Source organism: Rattus norvegicus, chromosome 2 (genome assembly GCF_036323735.1).
Source record: "Rattus norvegicus strain BN/NHsdMcwi chromosome 2, GRCr8, whole genome shotgun sequence".
Classification (NCBI taxonomy): domain Eukaryota; kingdom Metazoa; phylum Chordata; class Mammalia; order Rodentia; family Muridae; genus Rattus; species Rattus norvegicus.
The window spans coordinates 112,777,454-112,790,749 of NC_086020.1; the positions used below are offsets into that span (position 1 = coordinate 112,777,454).

General features: G+C 45.2%; 1 protein-coding gene across 2 annotated transcripts in view; it reads left to right on the forward strand.

Annotated features, from left to right (window-relative positions):
* The first annotated feature begins 366 nt into the window (after positions 1 to 366).
* Pld1 (phospholipase D1) overlaps positions 367 to 13,296 on the forward strand; it is a 198,038-nt gene continuing 185,108 nt past the window's right edge. Inside the window, exons 1-2 of one of the 2 annotated variants that reach the window (XM_006232206.5) lie at positions 367 to 625; positions 13,140 to 13,263. The gene's annotated coding sequence lies outside the window, so the exon portion shown is untranslated. The remainder of the gene's footprint in view (positions 626 to 13,139; positions 13,264 to 13,296) is intronic. The other variant, XM_063281317.1, reaches the window with a different exon arrangement.

Consider the following 13,296-nt stretch of genomic DNA (forward strand, 5'->3'; position numbering starts at 1 on the left):
ACAGACACGGAGACAGAGACTGAGACAGAGAGATTTCTGGGGACAAGCACAGGCACTCTTGGGAACTGAAGAGATTCCTGGCTTCAGCAACCTTAGCTGGGCGGGTCAGCCAAATTCCTCACTTTCCAGCCTCAGTTTCCTTGTAAACAGGCAATAACACCTACCCGAGGGACTTGCAAGAAGGCCACAGTTGACCTCTACAAAGCCCCTAGTTAAGCATGTCCTTTCGGGTCAGGAATATTTCCCCAGTTGGCTCCCTGTTGCCTTGTAACTTGCGGGGCCAGTCTTGGCGAATTAGATGTCACGCACAAGGACTAGACCGGGAGAAGCGGGAAGTGAACTTAGTAAGAACAACGCTAGCGTGCGCTCCACGGATAACTGCGGCTGAGTTAGGAAACTTGGAGAGAAGAAAGTGTTAGAACTGAGGCATGGAGGAAGGCCGGCCGCAGGGGCTGTCATCCAGGCTGGCCGGCGCCGCCCCGCCCCTCCCTGCAGACCGGCTGAGTTCCGGGCCGCGAGTCCCAGCGCCCGCCCTCCTTCCGCGGCCCTAGCCGCGCCATCTGCGCGGGGACCCCCGAAGTCGCCGCCGCTACCACAGCTGTGTGCCCGCGCTCCAGGCCCGCAGGTAGGAGCCGCCGGGGCCAGGCTTGCGGGGCTTCCGAGCCCACAGGGCGTCCTCGACCCTTGTGCTTCGTCCCGCCTCTCTTGCTCCTAGCGGAGCAGATCTCAACAGCGGAGAAGTTCCCCTGGGGACCCTGGAGTCCCTCCCATAGTCTTAATTCCTGCAATGTCTGCGCTGGCAAGAGCAGCGCACACTGACCGCTGGCGAGGACCGCTGCCCTGAGCGCAGAGCTGGGTCAGTTGCTGGTGCCCTAGCCCCACTCCATCCTCAAGACCCTGCAGATCCGGGGCGTCCTCTGCAGGATGCATTCCACCCCCACGTCCTCGGGTCCCGGGCGCAGTGGATCCGTACGCTCTCGCTAGGTCGTCCGGCGCTCCCTGAGCTCCTTAGCACTGTGGGCTGACCGGGATGGCGACGGCACCAACATCCCGGACCAACCAGGAAGTGCTGCATTCCAGCGGCTTAGAGTTCAGTTGAAGCACTGTCCTGGGCGCCGAGCCACACTGCTGCTGCCTCGGGGCCAAAGATGTGCTGTGCTGAAGTGGAGGAGGGACAGGGGTAGCAATTAAAAGCAAGGCCTCTGTTAGGCAGTTGTTATTTTAGCTCTGACCCAAGATGTTTGGGGCTGACTTCTCGGGTCAGGGAGTTAGGTCCTCTAAGCCACGGGGCACGGTTTGTTCGAAACAAAGTCTTCTGTAGCCCAAGCTGCACTCAATGGCTATGTAGCCCAGAATGAAACTCCAGGTCCTCTTGCTCCCATCTCTTAAGTACAGGTCAGGACTTCTTAGAATTTTGCTAGCCCTTTCCCCCATACCCTAGGGCTACTGGCCACACCTAGATTTGCCTTCCTCACTCCTAACTCCCAATCTCAGGTCACAGCCAGCCACCTTCCTTCATGAAGCTCAAAACATGATCTTAAGAATCACTGGAGCATCACTGCATTTGACCATTTCTAGGTCTTTCTCAAGGAATGAAGAGAGCTCTTAATCAATCAGGCCTACCTTCCCAGGGCCTCTGGAGAGTAGCTACTCAGGAATTTCAGAGAGATGTATCAGAGGTGCTGTCAAGGAAGCCCAAGGAGTGCAGAGAGTCTATTTCGAGCTAGTCTATTCTGCCTGCTTATGCAAGAATCTCTTTCCATAGTACAAGCTTTGTGATCCATGAGTGAATTTGTACTCAACTGTTTAACTTGAATTTGTAAGCAGCCTTTAAATGATGTGTGGGGGCCTTTTAAATTGTTCTGTAAGCTGGTATCTGAATTTTTATGAGCCAGTACAATTAGTTTTCCAAATAAATAGTACGAGTAGGGAAGGTTTTGAGGAGATGGTGTTTTTGCCCTGTCGTTTCTGGCATCAGGGTATTTACACACACTGGGGTTAAGGTCTGCGCAGTCTCATTTAGGTTGATTTACTGAAAACTCGATGAGTTCTACATAGTTAATGGACATCCTGCTCATCGGACCTTTACTTAGTATGTAGTTATGTATGGTCTTAGTATGTAGTTATGTATGATCTTGGTGTGTAGTTATATGTGGTCTTTGTATGTCCTTAGTATGTAGTTATGTATGGTCTTAGTATGTAGTATAAATGGTCTTATGTAACTCTGTCTAAGAAAGCATTACAGTGACAAAATTCATCAATCACTAATTTCAACATATTTTAAAGATCTGTTTTATTTTTAATGATGTGAATGTGTTGGCCTGGGTGTGGGTATGTGCATATGGTGAAGAAGAGGCTATTTCTCAAACTGGGCGCTATGGACAGTACTTAGATCCTAAGGAAGGGCAGTATGTGCCCATAAAGGCTGGGCCATCCATCTCTTCAGTCCCAATTCTAACCACTTTTTTTTAAGTTTTATTTTTATTTTATCAAAATAAACATGTGACTTTGCCATCTTAACATTTTAAAAATATGTGTTTGGTTGTACAGTTCTGTCAGTGTGCTACCATCTTCCCCAGTCCATATCCAAGGGGCTTCTTGGCTTCCTTACAGGGTTTAATTATACTTTAGTAATAAAGATGGATTACAAGCCTTGGTTTTCTCATTTTCTCACTGAGTAAGAGTGAGATTCTTTTCCCATAGCTTTAAAGAAAAATATATATATTACACACACACACACACACACACACACACACACACACACACACACAGTCTCTTGTATGACCCTGGAACTCACTCTGTTGGTGAGATTCCTATGAACTCATCTTTCTTCCTTGGCTTCTACTTCCCAAATGTTGGAATTGTAGGGCTGCACTATGATTCCTAGCTCCCCTGCCCCATATATCTCAGGCTGGCCTCTCTTAAACTTGCTAGGTTGCAGAAGGTGGCTTGTGCCCCCACCCTGAGTGTTGGGATCACATGCTCCCACTGCCATACCTGGCTTTGTGTTAGACATGTTAGGGGTGCACTCCATCAACTGAGCTACATTGTCAGCAGGAAATGTACTTTTTTTTTTCTTTTGGTTCTCTTTTTTTTTTGGAGCTGGGGACCGAACCCAGGGCCTGTGCTTCCTAGGCAAGCGCTCTACCACTGAGCTAAATCCCCAACCCCAGGAAATGTACTTTTAAAGAGCAGGGGTAAAAGGTGTAGCCAGATAGAGGGCATCTGGTAAATTTTACCTCCATGGGTTGAGGAGGCCTATTTGAAGGTAAGCTGGTTGGGATTTGTGGAAGAAGCACTTTGTGAGTTTAGCTGTCTAGAGGTGCAAACAGGAAAGAGGGTTATTCTTAGTGTTCCCTCCTCTGGATATGTAACAAACAAACAAGCAAACAAACAAACAAACGCCATCTCAATTTTGTCCCCTTTAGTAGTACAATAGTACCAATCCACACCATGCGAGCCCAGCTGAAGACATGTCTTTAGTACCCAGAGACCTTTCTGATCAAGCCAGTTGCTGGGTTTCGCAATTTCCTGTCCTCCCCAGCCATATGCTAAAGATCTATGGACCGAGCACATGAGATACGGGTCTTTAAAACTTTAGTTAGATTGAGTCATTGTGTACAGGAGAAAAGCTGGCATATGGGAGGCTGCGTTTATGCTTACAGTCCTTTAAGTCCCCAAAGCACAAATAAAACGTATTTGCTAGGGTGTGGTTACAAGATGTTTCAGGGTTCAGATGAGAAGCATAACCTCAGCTTCCTGTAAGCCTGAGACTTTTCTCATTAGAAGGGCAACCATACAGATTGCCTCATATGGTTCAGTGGGAATGTGTTCTAATGCTGTGTTTTCCCCGAGCTCACAGTGCAGTATCAAGTCTGGATCCCAGATGTTTTAGCAGTGGGTTTTTAACTGTTCCGTAGAACCACGGTCCTCCTCTCTATTGTGAAATTTTATCAGGTTTTAGGTTTGTTGATGAAGCATTCTAATGACAAAATAATATAAATTGTTTACTTAATCAACATTTACTTGGTGTCCACTTGGTTTTAGATACCGATCAGAGCACTCTATGGATATGAAATGCCTCCTTTATGTAGATGAGGCTGTGAGAGGCACCTGAGGTCACAGCTGAGGCAGAACTGGGCCTCCAGCCCATGCAACCTGACCCTAGAGCTTTTGCATTGCTGACTCTCTAAGAAATTAGCCTTGGAATCTGCTTCCCTAACCAGCCACATTTCTACCTTTTGGTTCTTATTTTGTCCTTGTTCTTAGGCATAAATAATGTCTCAAAATTGCAAGCATCACGAGGCATACACAATCAAGTCAACTCCTTCATTTTTTTGAAGAGGGAGGCAGAGTGGATTGTGGTCATGTTGCCAGTGGGATAGTGTCTTTGTCTGAGCCAGGATTTTCTAAGTCTTGGCTATGAGAAGTAATTATCTAATGTAATCTATCTATCTATCTATCTATCTATCTATCTATCTATCTATCTATCTATCTATCGTCTATCATCTATCACCTGTCTATCAACCATCTATCATCTTTCTTTTTTTCTTTCTTTCTAACACACACACACACACACACACACACACACTCACACACACCATTATTTTTGGAGACTGGGTCTCACGCAGGCTAGGCTGGCCTTGAACTTACTATCTACGTAGCAAAATAGTCAAGGCTGACTTTCAGTCTTTTTGTCTCCAACTCCCAAGTGCTAGGATTACAAGCCTTTCTCGCCATGTCATCACAGTTTTATACCATGTTGAGAACTGAACCCTGGGCTTCAAGCATGCAAGAAGGCATTCTGCCAACCAAGCTACACCCATACAGCACTCCAATATTTTAATAACTGCTACAACTACACTGGAGGCAAATTGCATCATAACGGCCCAGGTTATATCAGGAGGCCAGAGTGGACTCTTACACCGATTCTAGGCCACTAAGGTCTTGCCCTGGATTTCCAATCTCCATACCAAGTGATGACACTGAATTCTCTTCTTGTCGAAGAGAACATCTTATTTTGTACTTAATCAGTTTTTGAGCACTTGGGATCTAGACTTGGAAACCTTTTGAAAGCCTCTGACGCACAGAGGAAAATCAGCCAAGAGCAGCAGGGAACAAAAATAGACTGTCTGCCTTAGTTCTTTGGAGGTGAGTGAGAGTTAGTTCTGGGGCAAAAGCTTACAAACTGTATATTTAAAGCAGAACATGTTTATAAGTTTGGAAACTCTTAGGACATGCCAGGCTTGGGAAAAATCAAATATGTTGGCTTTCATCACATAATGTTAATGTCTAAACTGTTGCTAATTATCCTAGTTTGCTTTCTAGTTCTCTGATAAACACCATGACCAAAGCAACTTGGGCGGGAAAGGGTTCATTTCTACTTACACTTCCTAGTGAATCCATCGCCAAGGGGAGTCAGGGCAGGAACTGAAGACAGGAGAGGCCACAGAGCAATGCTGCTCACTGGCTTGCTCTGCCTGCTTTCTCACAGCACCCTGAACCACCTGTCTCAGGGCAGTACTGCCCACAGCGGCTTGGCCCTCCCACATCCACCATTAATTAAGAAAATGCCCCACAGGCCCATCCGATGGGCCTTAATCTTAATGTCTTTTCTGATGACTCTAGTTTGTGACAAATATAACAACAAAAACTTTGCCAGTGTGCTAGTCACAAAAAAAGAAAAAGGAAGACAGAAAGAAAGAAAAGAAAAGAAAGAAAAGAGAAAAGAAAAGAAAGAAAGAAGAAAAGAATAGAAAAAATTGAGGGGGGCCATAAGCTACAGTGGAACTTCTTCAGAAACCTCGGGTTTATGCTATGTGTGGACAGCGTGAGTTCTTACAATGCCTGCATCTGCAGCAATTTTTCTTGCTGTCTATATTCTGGGAGAAGGCATGGTTTTGGCAGCCACGGATGGTGCCCTGAGGAGATACAGCAGTTGGCACCCCATGGGAACTGAATTTGAAGGCCAGCGGGAGAAGGGAACCGGCTACTCATTAAAACTCTATAGGAACTCCAGGAAAAGAACACTTTCAGAGTTGGTGTTTTATTTACATGCCCTTCACAGTGACTTTTAAGTACTTTTTCCTAGTTCTGTGGTAATGGTTTTGGTTTTGAGACAGGGTATCAAATAGCACAGGCTCGCCTTGAGCTCTCTATAGCTGAGGCCGACCTCAAATTTGTGATCCTCCTGCTTCCATCTCTCAAGGGCTGGAACCTTTATACTTGGCTCATTCTCTCTCTCTCTCTCTCTCTCTCTCTCTCTGTGTGTGTGTGTGTGTGTGTGTGTGTTTAGTTTCATTATTATTTTCATTTTTTAAATAATAAATCTATGTAAGCTGAGGTAATGTGGTAGTTTGTATATGCTAGGCCTAGGGAGTGGCTCTGATAGGAGGTGTGGACTTGGTGTAGGTGTGTCACTGTGGGGTGGGCTTTCATACTCTAGTCCTAGCTGCCTGGAAGTCAGCCTTCCACTAGCGGCCTCCTCCAGCGCCATGCCTGCCTGGATACTGCCATGCTCCCGTCTTGATGACAATGGATTGAACCTCTGAACCCGTAAGCCAGCCTCAATTAAATGTTGTCCTTAAAAGAGTTGCCTTGATCATAATGTCTGCTCACAGCAGTAAAACCCTAACTAAGACAGGTAAGGATACAGCATTTGGGAATAAAGTAAAACTTTTGTGATCCTAACATTACAGGCAAATATATATATATATATATATATATATATATATATATATATATATATATATATATATATTTGGAGGAGAGAGGATGTGCTGGAAATGCAGCCAGATACTATTATTGAGCAGGAAAACCTGCCTGTTAAGGCATTGGTGATGGTAAATGCATTATAATTTTACTTATTAGTGTGTGTATGTGTGTGTGCATATATGTGTGTGTTTTCCAGCATGTGTGTGTGGAAGTCCTGCAGCTTTCGGGTGTTGATTACCTCCTTCTTCGGGCTGGAGACATAATAGGTAGATTAAAGCACTGTTGCAGAAGCTCTGGGCTGACTTCAACCCACTGACCTTCTGGCCAGCCCAAAGACAGTAAATATCACAGTAGAGGCACATAGCCAAAGTTTCACCACGCCCAATTCTGCCATCATCCCATCTGGGAAAGCTGGCATGGTGTATCTGGGTGACTTGTCAGGCACACCTGAGCCCTCAGTGTCCTTGCTAGAAGAAGAATGGCTATAAGCCTCTAATAGCCAGTGGGTATGGAGTTAGATCTTGGGGCCTCTCTTTCTAAAGTCAGTTCACACATGCCTCAGTTTCCCCATCTTTTAGTGATGTTAAAGTAGTAGCTATCTCACGATTTTCTCAGGAAGTGTAGGAGGCAATAGGCGGGCAGTGTTGGGCAGAGGTGGGAGCATAGATACGGCACTGTCAATGCTATTTCTCCTGTGTTACACACAGTCATCTGGCAGAAGAAACATGTGAGAAAAACCAACCTGCATGGTAGAGTTAGGGCTAGAGTGGACGGTTACCCTATGATGTATGGACTCAGCTGACATTCAGGGACGCTTTTAGTGAGGGTAGGATTCTATAAGACTCATGGTAGGAGTCAGGGAGAAGGTTGTGTCAGAGAGATGACCAGACTGAACACAGGGAACAATGTGCCTTTGATGATTGCAATTTTAGAGTACATCTGCTGACCTTAGCCTGATAATTTGGGGGGGGTTTTATTTTATTTTTTTAGTTTTATTTTTTGAGAGAGACTGACACCATGTTGCCTAGGCTGTCCTCAAATATGTGGCTCTTCTCTTCTGATTCCCCAGAGCTGGGATTCCATGTGTTCCGACTTAATTTTTCTTAATCCATGAAGATATCAGCACTTAATTGAAGGGTCATAATCCACTGCTGTTTTCCAGTGTGTGTACATACAGCCATGTATTTTTTTCAAGTGTTTCGAGATTAAAAAAAAAAAAAACAAAAAAACCAGTAAGGTGCACTGTTGATTTAAGAGTGAGCTAGCTCATGGTATGTTGAAAAAGAAAGCAAAACCTCTCTTCACTTTCTTTAGCATCATCTTAAACAAGAGAAGAACCCCCAGCAACAGAAATATTTTACTCCCTTTAAGCATCTTAGTGTGCGGTGTAGGTGTATACCCTGGAGCAGGATGTTGGGTGTCCTATCACCCTCTACCTTACGTTGAGACAAGGCCTCTCACTGAGCCTGAAGCCCACCAGTTTGGTTAGGCAAGCTGGCCAGTGAGCTTCTAAGATCTGCCTTGTTTTGTCCTCCAGAATTGGCTTTGCAGGCGTGAGTGTGTAAAGTTTACTTATTAACATGTGTTGTGGGTTGGGGATTTAGCTCAGTGGTAGAGCGCTTGCCTAGCAAACGCAAGGTCCTGGGTTCGGTCCCCAGCTCCGAAAAAAAGAAAAAGAAAAAAAAAAAAAAACAAAAACAAAACATGTGTTGTGTGTGCTTAAATTTATCCACGTGCGTGCGTGCATGCGTGCCTGCGTGTGTGTGTGTGTGTTTTGTGTGCTTGCACCTGTGGGGTGAGTGGAGGCTAGATGAGGGAGCTGATGTCCTTCTCACCCACTGTCTCTCTGTTCCTTTGAAGCAGGGTTTCTCCCTGAAACAGGAACCTTTATTTTCTCAGCTACGCTGGAAGCCAGGAAGCTCTGGGGAAACTCTAGCAGCTTAAGCCCCTACCCCCATCCCTGCAGCTGGTGTTAAAGGAATGTGCAGATGCTTGGCTTATTGTGTGGAATCTGAACTCAGTTCTGTTTGGGTAGTAACTGTTCTTAACCCCAGATCCCTGTCCTTTATCATGGGTGTTAGGGATTTCAACTCAGGTCCTCATGCTTAATCTCTATACAGCTGAGGATGACCACGGACTTTTGATCTCTGTGCCTCCACATCCTGGTTGATGCAGCTGGGGATGGTTCGCAGGCCTTCAGTTGTGTTGGGCAATATCAGCTTTAGAGGCGTGTGCCTAATACACCCAGATCATGGATGGAAGTGTAGACTGTAAAGGACCTGGGCTGCAACCAAGAGCTCTCTCACTGGACTTAAGACCCAATCAACAAGGGGAAAGCATGGCTGGTACTGGAAACCCAGCTAACTACTCAGTGTTGATGAAGTCATTGATAGTGGAGGAGAGCCTACAGACCACGATTTCACTAAACCAGCACAATCCCTAAAAGCAACCTATCCACTTACCCACAGGTAAGCCTAGTCTTCATATCTCCTCAGAGAGCTTTCTCTGCAATAGAGAGAGACTGCCACAGAAAACCATAACCAATCAGAATGCAGAGTTGTGGAGCCCAGTACTAATAGATACATTATAAAACAATTCCTGCACTTAAGACTCAGGGGGCATTGTAGAAAGATTCTAAGACCAGGGAATTTTCAGTGAGATTATGCCTCCTAGCAATTTCAGAAGCTTCACCCATGAACATTTCACCATCATCGCTGCCTAAACATGACCCAAACAGCTACTGATAGGAGAAAGTGTGTGTAGCAGGAAGCCCATGAGGCCTCAAAGAACATCAGGCAACTGAAGGAAGTGGAAGTGGGAGGTGTGGCCTTCTCCAGGAGAGAGGACAGCAGTGTGTACAGTGTCCATAATCAGACCCGAAAACATACTTAAGTAACATCACACGGACCTAGCAGGCTATATTTAGGAATACATATGTATATACATATACATATCCTCACACAATAGCAATTAGTGGATTTGAAAGGAGCAAGAAGGAGTATATGGGAAGAGGGTTTTAGAGAGAAATGTTGTTGTTAAAAAAAAAAAAGAAAAAGACCCTGACTAGTCTTGTTTCCGAGAATCCACAATGACTGCTCTTTGTATCACCTGAGAATGCTTGTCCCAAGTGATCTCTTCTGTGAAATCTGATACACATGGCAATACAACCGCAGCTGGTTTTTGTTTTGCTTTGTTTTGGGGGAGGGAGGATGGCAGTACTGGAGATCAAGCCTAGGGCTTCATGAATGGGAGATAGGCTGCATAAGGCAACAACACACTGTCCCCTGAATGGAATAGGGTGCCTGTCCCAGGCAAGAAGGTAGTTGGTATAACAAAAGTTATATTTTATTATGCCAAAGGTCATCACACAATGTTCACACTCTAAATTCCTAACCATAGTCCTAAGCTTAAATCCTCAAGGCCGCTCACCTGTGCGAAGGTCAGGCCCAGTCTCTAACTGAGGTCTCTGACTGAAGGGTCAGGTTCCTGGGGGAAGACTTGACCAGGGCAGGTCAAAGCTGTGCCTATCTAGATGTGCATTGCTCTCAGTTCTCTGCTTATATAGTGTCCAGTGGGCATCACGGGCTGTGGTTGTACTGGTTGGCTTTGTGTGTCAGCTTGACACAAGCTGGAGTCATCAGAGAGGAAGGTACCTCAGGTTAGGAAATGCCTCCATGAGACCCAGGTGTGAGGCATTTTCTTAACTAGTGATCAAGGGGGGAGGGCCCAGCCCATTGTAGGAGGTGCCATCCCTGAGCTGGTGGTCCTAGGTTCTATAAGAAAGCAGGCTGAGCAAGCCCGGGAAAGCAAGCCAGTAAGCAGCATCATCTATGTCCTCTGCGTCAGCTCCTGCCTCTACATCCTAGCGTGTTTGAATTCCTGTCCTGAGTTCCTACAAGGATGGACGTGTAAGACAAATCAACCCTTTGCTCCCCAACTTGCTTTTTGGTTACAGTGTTTCACTGCAGTTGCAGCAAAAGAAATCCTCACTGAGACACTGGTTATCTTGAGTAAGAGATGTCACTGAGCTCTGGGTATTAGGTGCAGCCTTGGGTAGAGTGGCGATCCTGGCTAAGCGACTTTTACATGTTTAAAGTCATGCTTTACTGTGCTCATTACAGGGCCTTCTTCACTCCTGCTCCCCACCCCACTCCTGCCATCCCCTGAATCACAGAATCCAGGGCAGATGCAGGGTATGGTCTTCCCCCTGTTACATCCAGACAAGAAAACCAAGACATAAGACGGCAAAGAGCCCACTGCCTTTGGTTTTCAATGGTTGTGATAGAACGAATATTATTTATTTACCTTTTTTTCTTTTCTTTTTTTTTGGAGCTGGGGACCGAACCCAGGGACTTGAGCTTGCTAAACAAGTGCTCTACTGCTGAGCTAAATCCCCAACCCTACTTATTTACCTTTAAGATGACTTTTAAATAGGATTTCTTCCTTTGGTCAAAACATCTAAATGGAAACAGAAACTACTCTTCCATTTTGTGCCAGAATAGAATCCATAGGATCATTTCACAAAGTAACTTGGCAAAATAATTCAGGCAAGCATTTCGATTCAGGGAATGTAAATGGAAATAATCCAAAGGAAATAAAAACATACAGGAAAACATTTATTATTATAGTATTCAATAATAATGATTCTTTTGGTCTCAGATGGGCCTTGAACTCACTGCAGCTGAGAGTGACTTTAAACTCCTGAGTCTCCTGCATCCTCCTCCCAAGAGCCGAGATTACAGACACATGTCACCACATCCAATTTATAGCGACATCTTTGTAACAGATAGCATTGGTTCACTCTGACAGCGGGCTTTTACATTCTCAGGTCTTTGGTGAGCTAATTGTGAAAGGGTGCCATTATTTAAAAGAAAAAAAAATCAAAATTTCTGAGGCTGATGAGATGGATCTGAAGTGAAAAACACTGGCTGCTCTCGTCCTGCCACCAGCACCACAGGACATCTCACTGTTAACTCCAGTTCTAGAGGATCCAGTGCTCTTTTCCGACCTCCATGGGCACTGCATGCACACGGTACATGGAGATACACACAGGGATATACCACACACATTATAAAAAAACACACATTACAAAAAATCAAAATTTCTGAGATTTGAATTTTCTAAATTATTTGAACAAGGGCTAATATTTTTAAAAAAAACATTTTTATCGGTTATTACATTCATTGCTCTCTATTCATTTGAAATTATATATGTTGTTTATGTGTAGTAGAACTACTACATATATGTACTACATATGTCTTTCCAAGCTGTATGTTCTGTAGTGATGTCATATGGGTACCTTGACAATAGCTATGGTGGAAATATGTATACCATGGAAAGTGGCAAGGACCACAGTGAGACCTCCTTTCTCCCCTCTGGCTTACCCTGGATTCTGTCATTACTGTTTTTGTAGAAATAAGATGCTTCTGACCTGTCTTCTCTCTGAGAGGAGCTCTTCTCTAACACAGTACTGCTAAGTCTCGGTAAAGAAATCAGTGAGATTCCTCAAGGTTCTATGGTGCATCTATGAAGTGAGATTCTTGGGGGTGGGGTGGGCGTGGTAGATGGGACTCAAATGAGTTCTTTGTAAGTTTTCTTGAGACTTTGGCCATCACTCAGAGCCTGCTTGGCCCTTCCCCAGGGTTCTTCCTAGGAAGGCCCCTTCACCTGTGTGCCTTGTTCAATATCAGCTAACTTGGCTGCTGTGTCGTCCTGCCATCTTGCTTGACTTGGTTTTTATGTTTAGATATAAATCTTGGTCATGAGAAACTAAAGAGAAGCTGTTATTTTGTGTATTTCCCTGTTACTAATGCCAGGCCTTGCCCCCACTTTCTTCTTTGGAGCATACCTGCCTCCAGAAATGGATGGAGATTAGCTGGGGAGGCAGGTGTACTGGGTTTCCATTCCCTTCTCCCTGTGCTGGACAGAGGTTGACTTTGACTTTGTAGCAATGCGGCCATGTATCCTATCTAGGATGCCACCTCATGATTTGCCGTGCACTATAACCTTCTGCCTTTCCCCTGGGATACCAGGAGGGCTCTTCAGCTTGTACCCTGTGCTGACTGAGGCATCTCTTCCCCAGTTGTCCGCATGGCTTGTCTTTTCATCTTCCATTGAGTCAATGATAGAATGGTGACATGTCCCTGGACACTTCTAAATAAAAAAGGCCGCCTCCTGCCTTATCCACATTGATCTGTCCATTGCCTCACCTCATTTTAGCCCTTTGCCTTGGGTCATTTCAACATCAGCCATTTCTACACACGAGCCTGGGCTCCAGCAGAGCAGGTGTGTGCCTGTTACTTAGGAGGTGTTCATTAGGTACGGGTTAGATGAACCTGCTTGCGTGTTATTAAACGTGCCCCACGTTGGTCTTATCCGTGACTTCCCACACCGTTCATCTGCTTCCCTCATCTCTGCCTTCCCAGATGCTTGGTGAACAAGTTCTGCTGTCGATAGACAAGAAAGGAAACCTGGAACTTTCTCTGTGAATGCTGTCTTTCGTTGACCGAAGACTCACAAGGATTTGATTCAGCTGCATACATCAGTTCGGTAGGTGACTCATCTGTGATGGAATGGATTGAG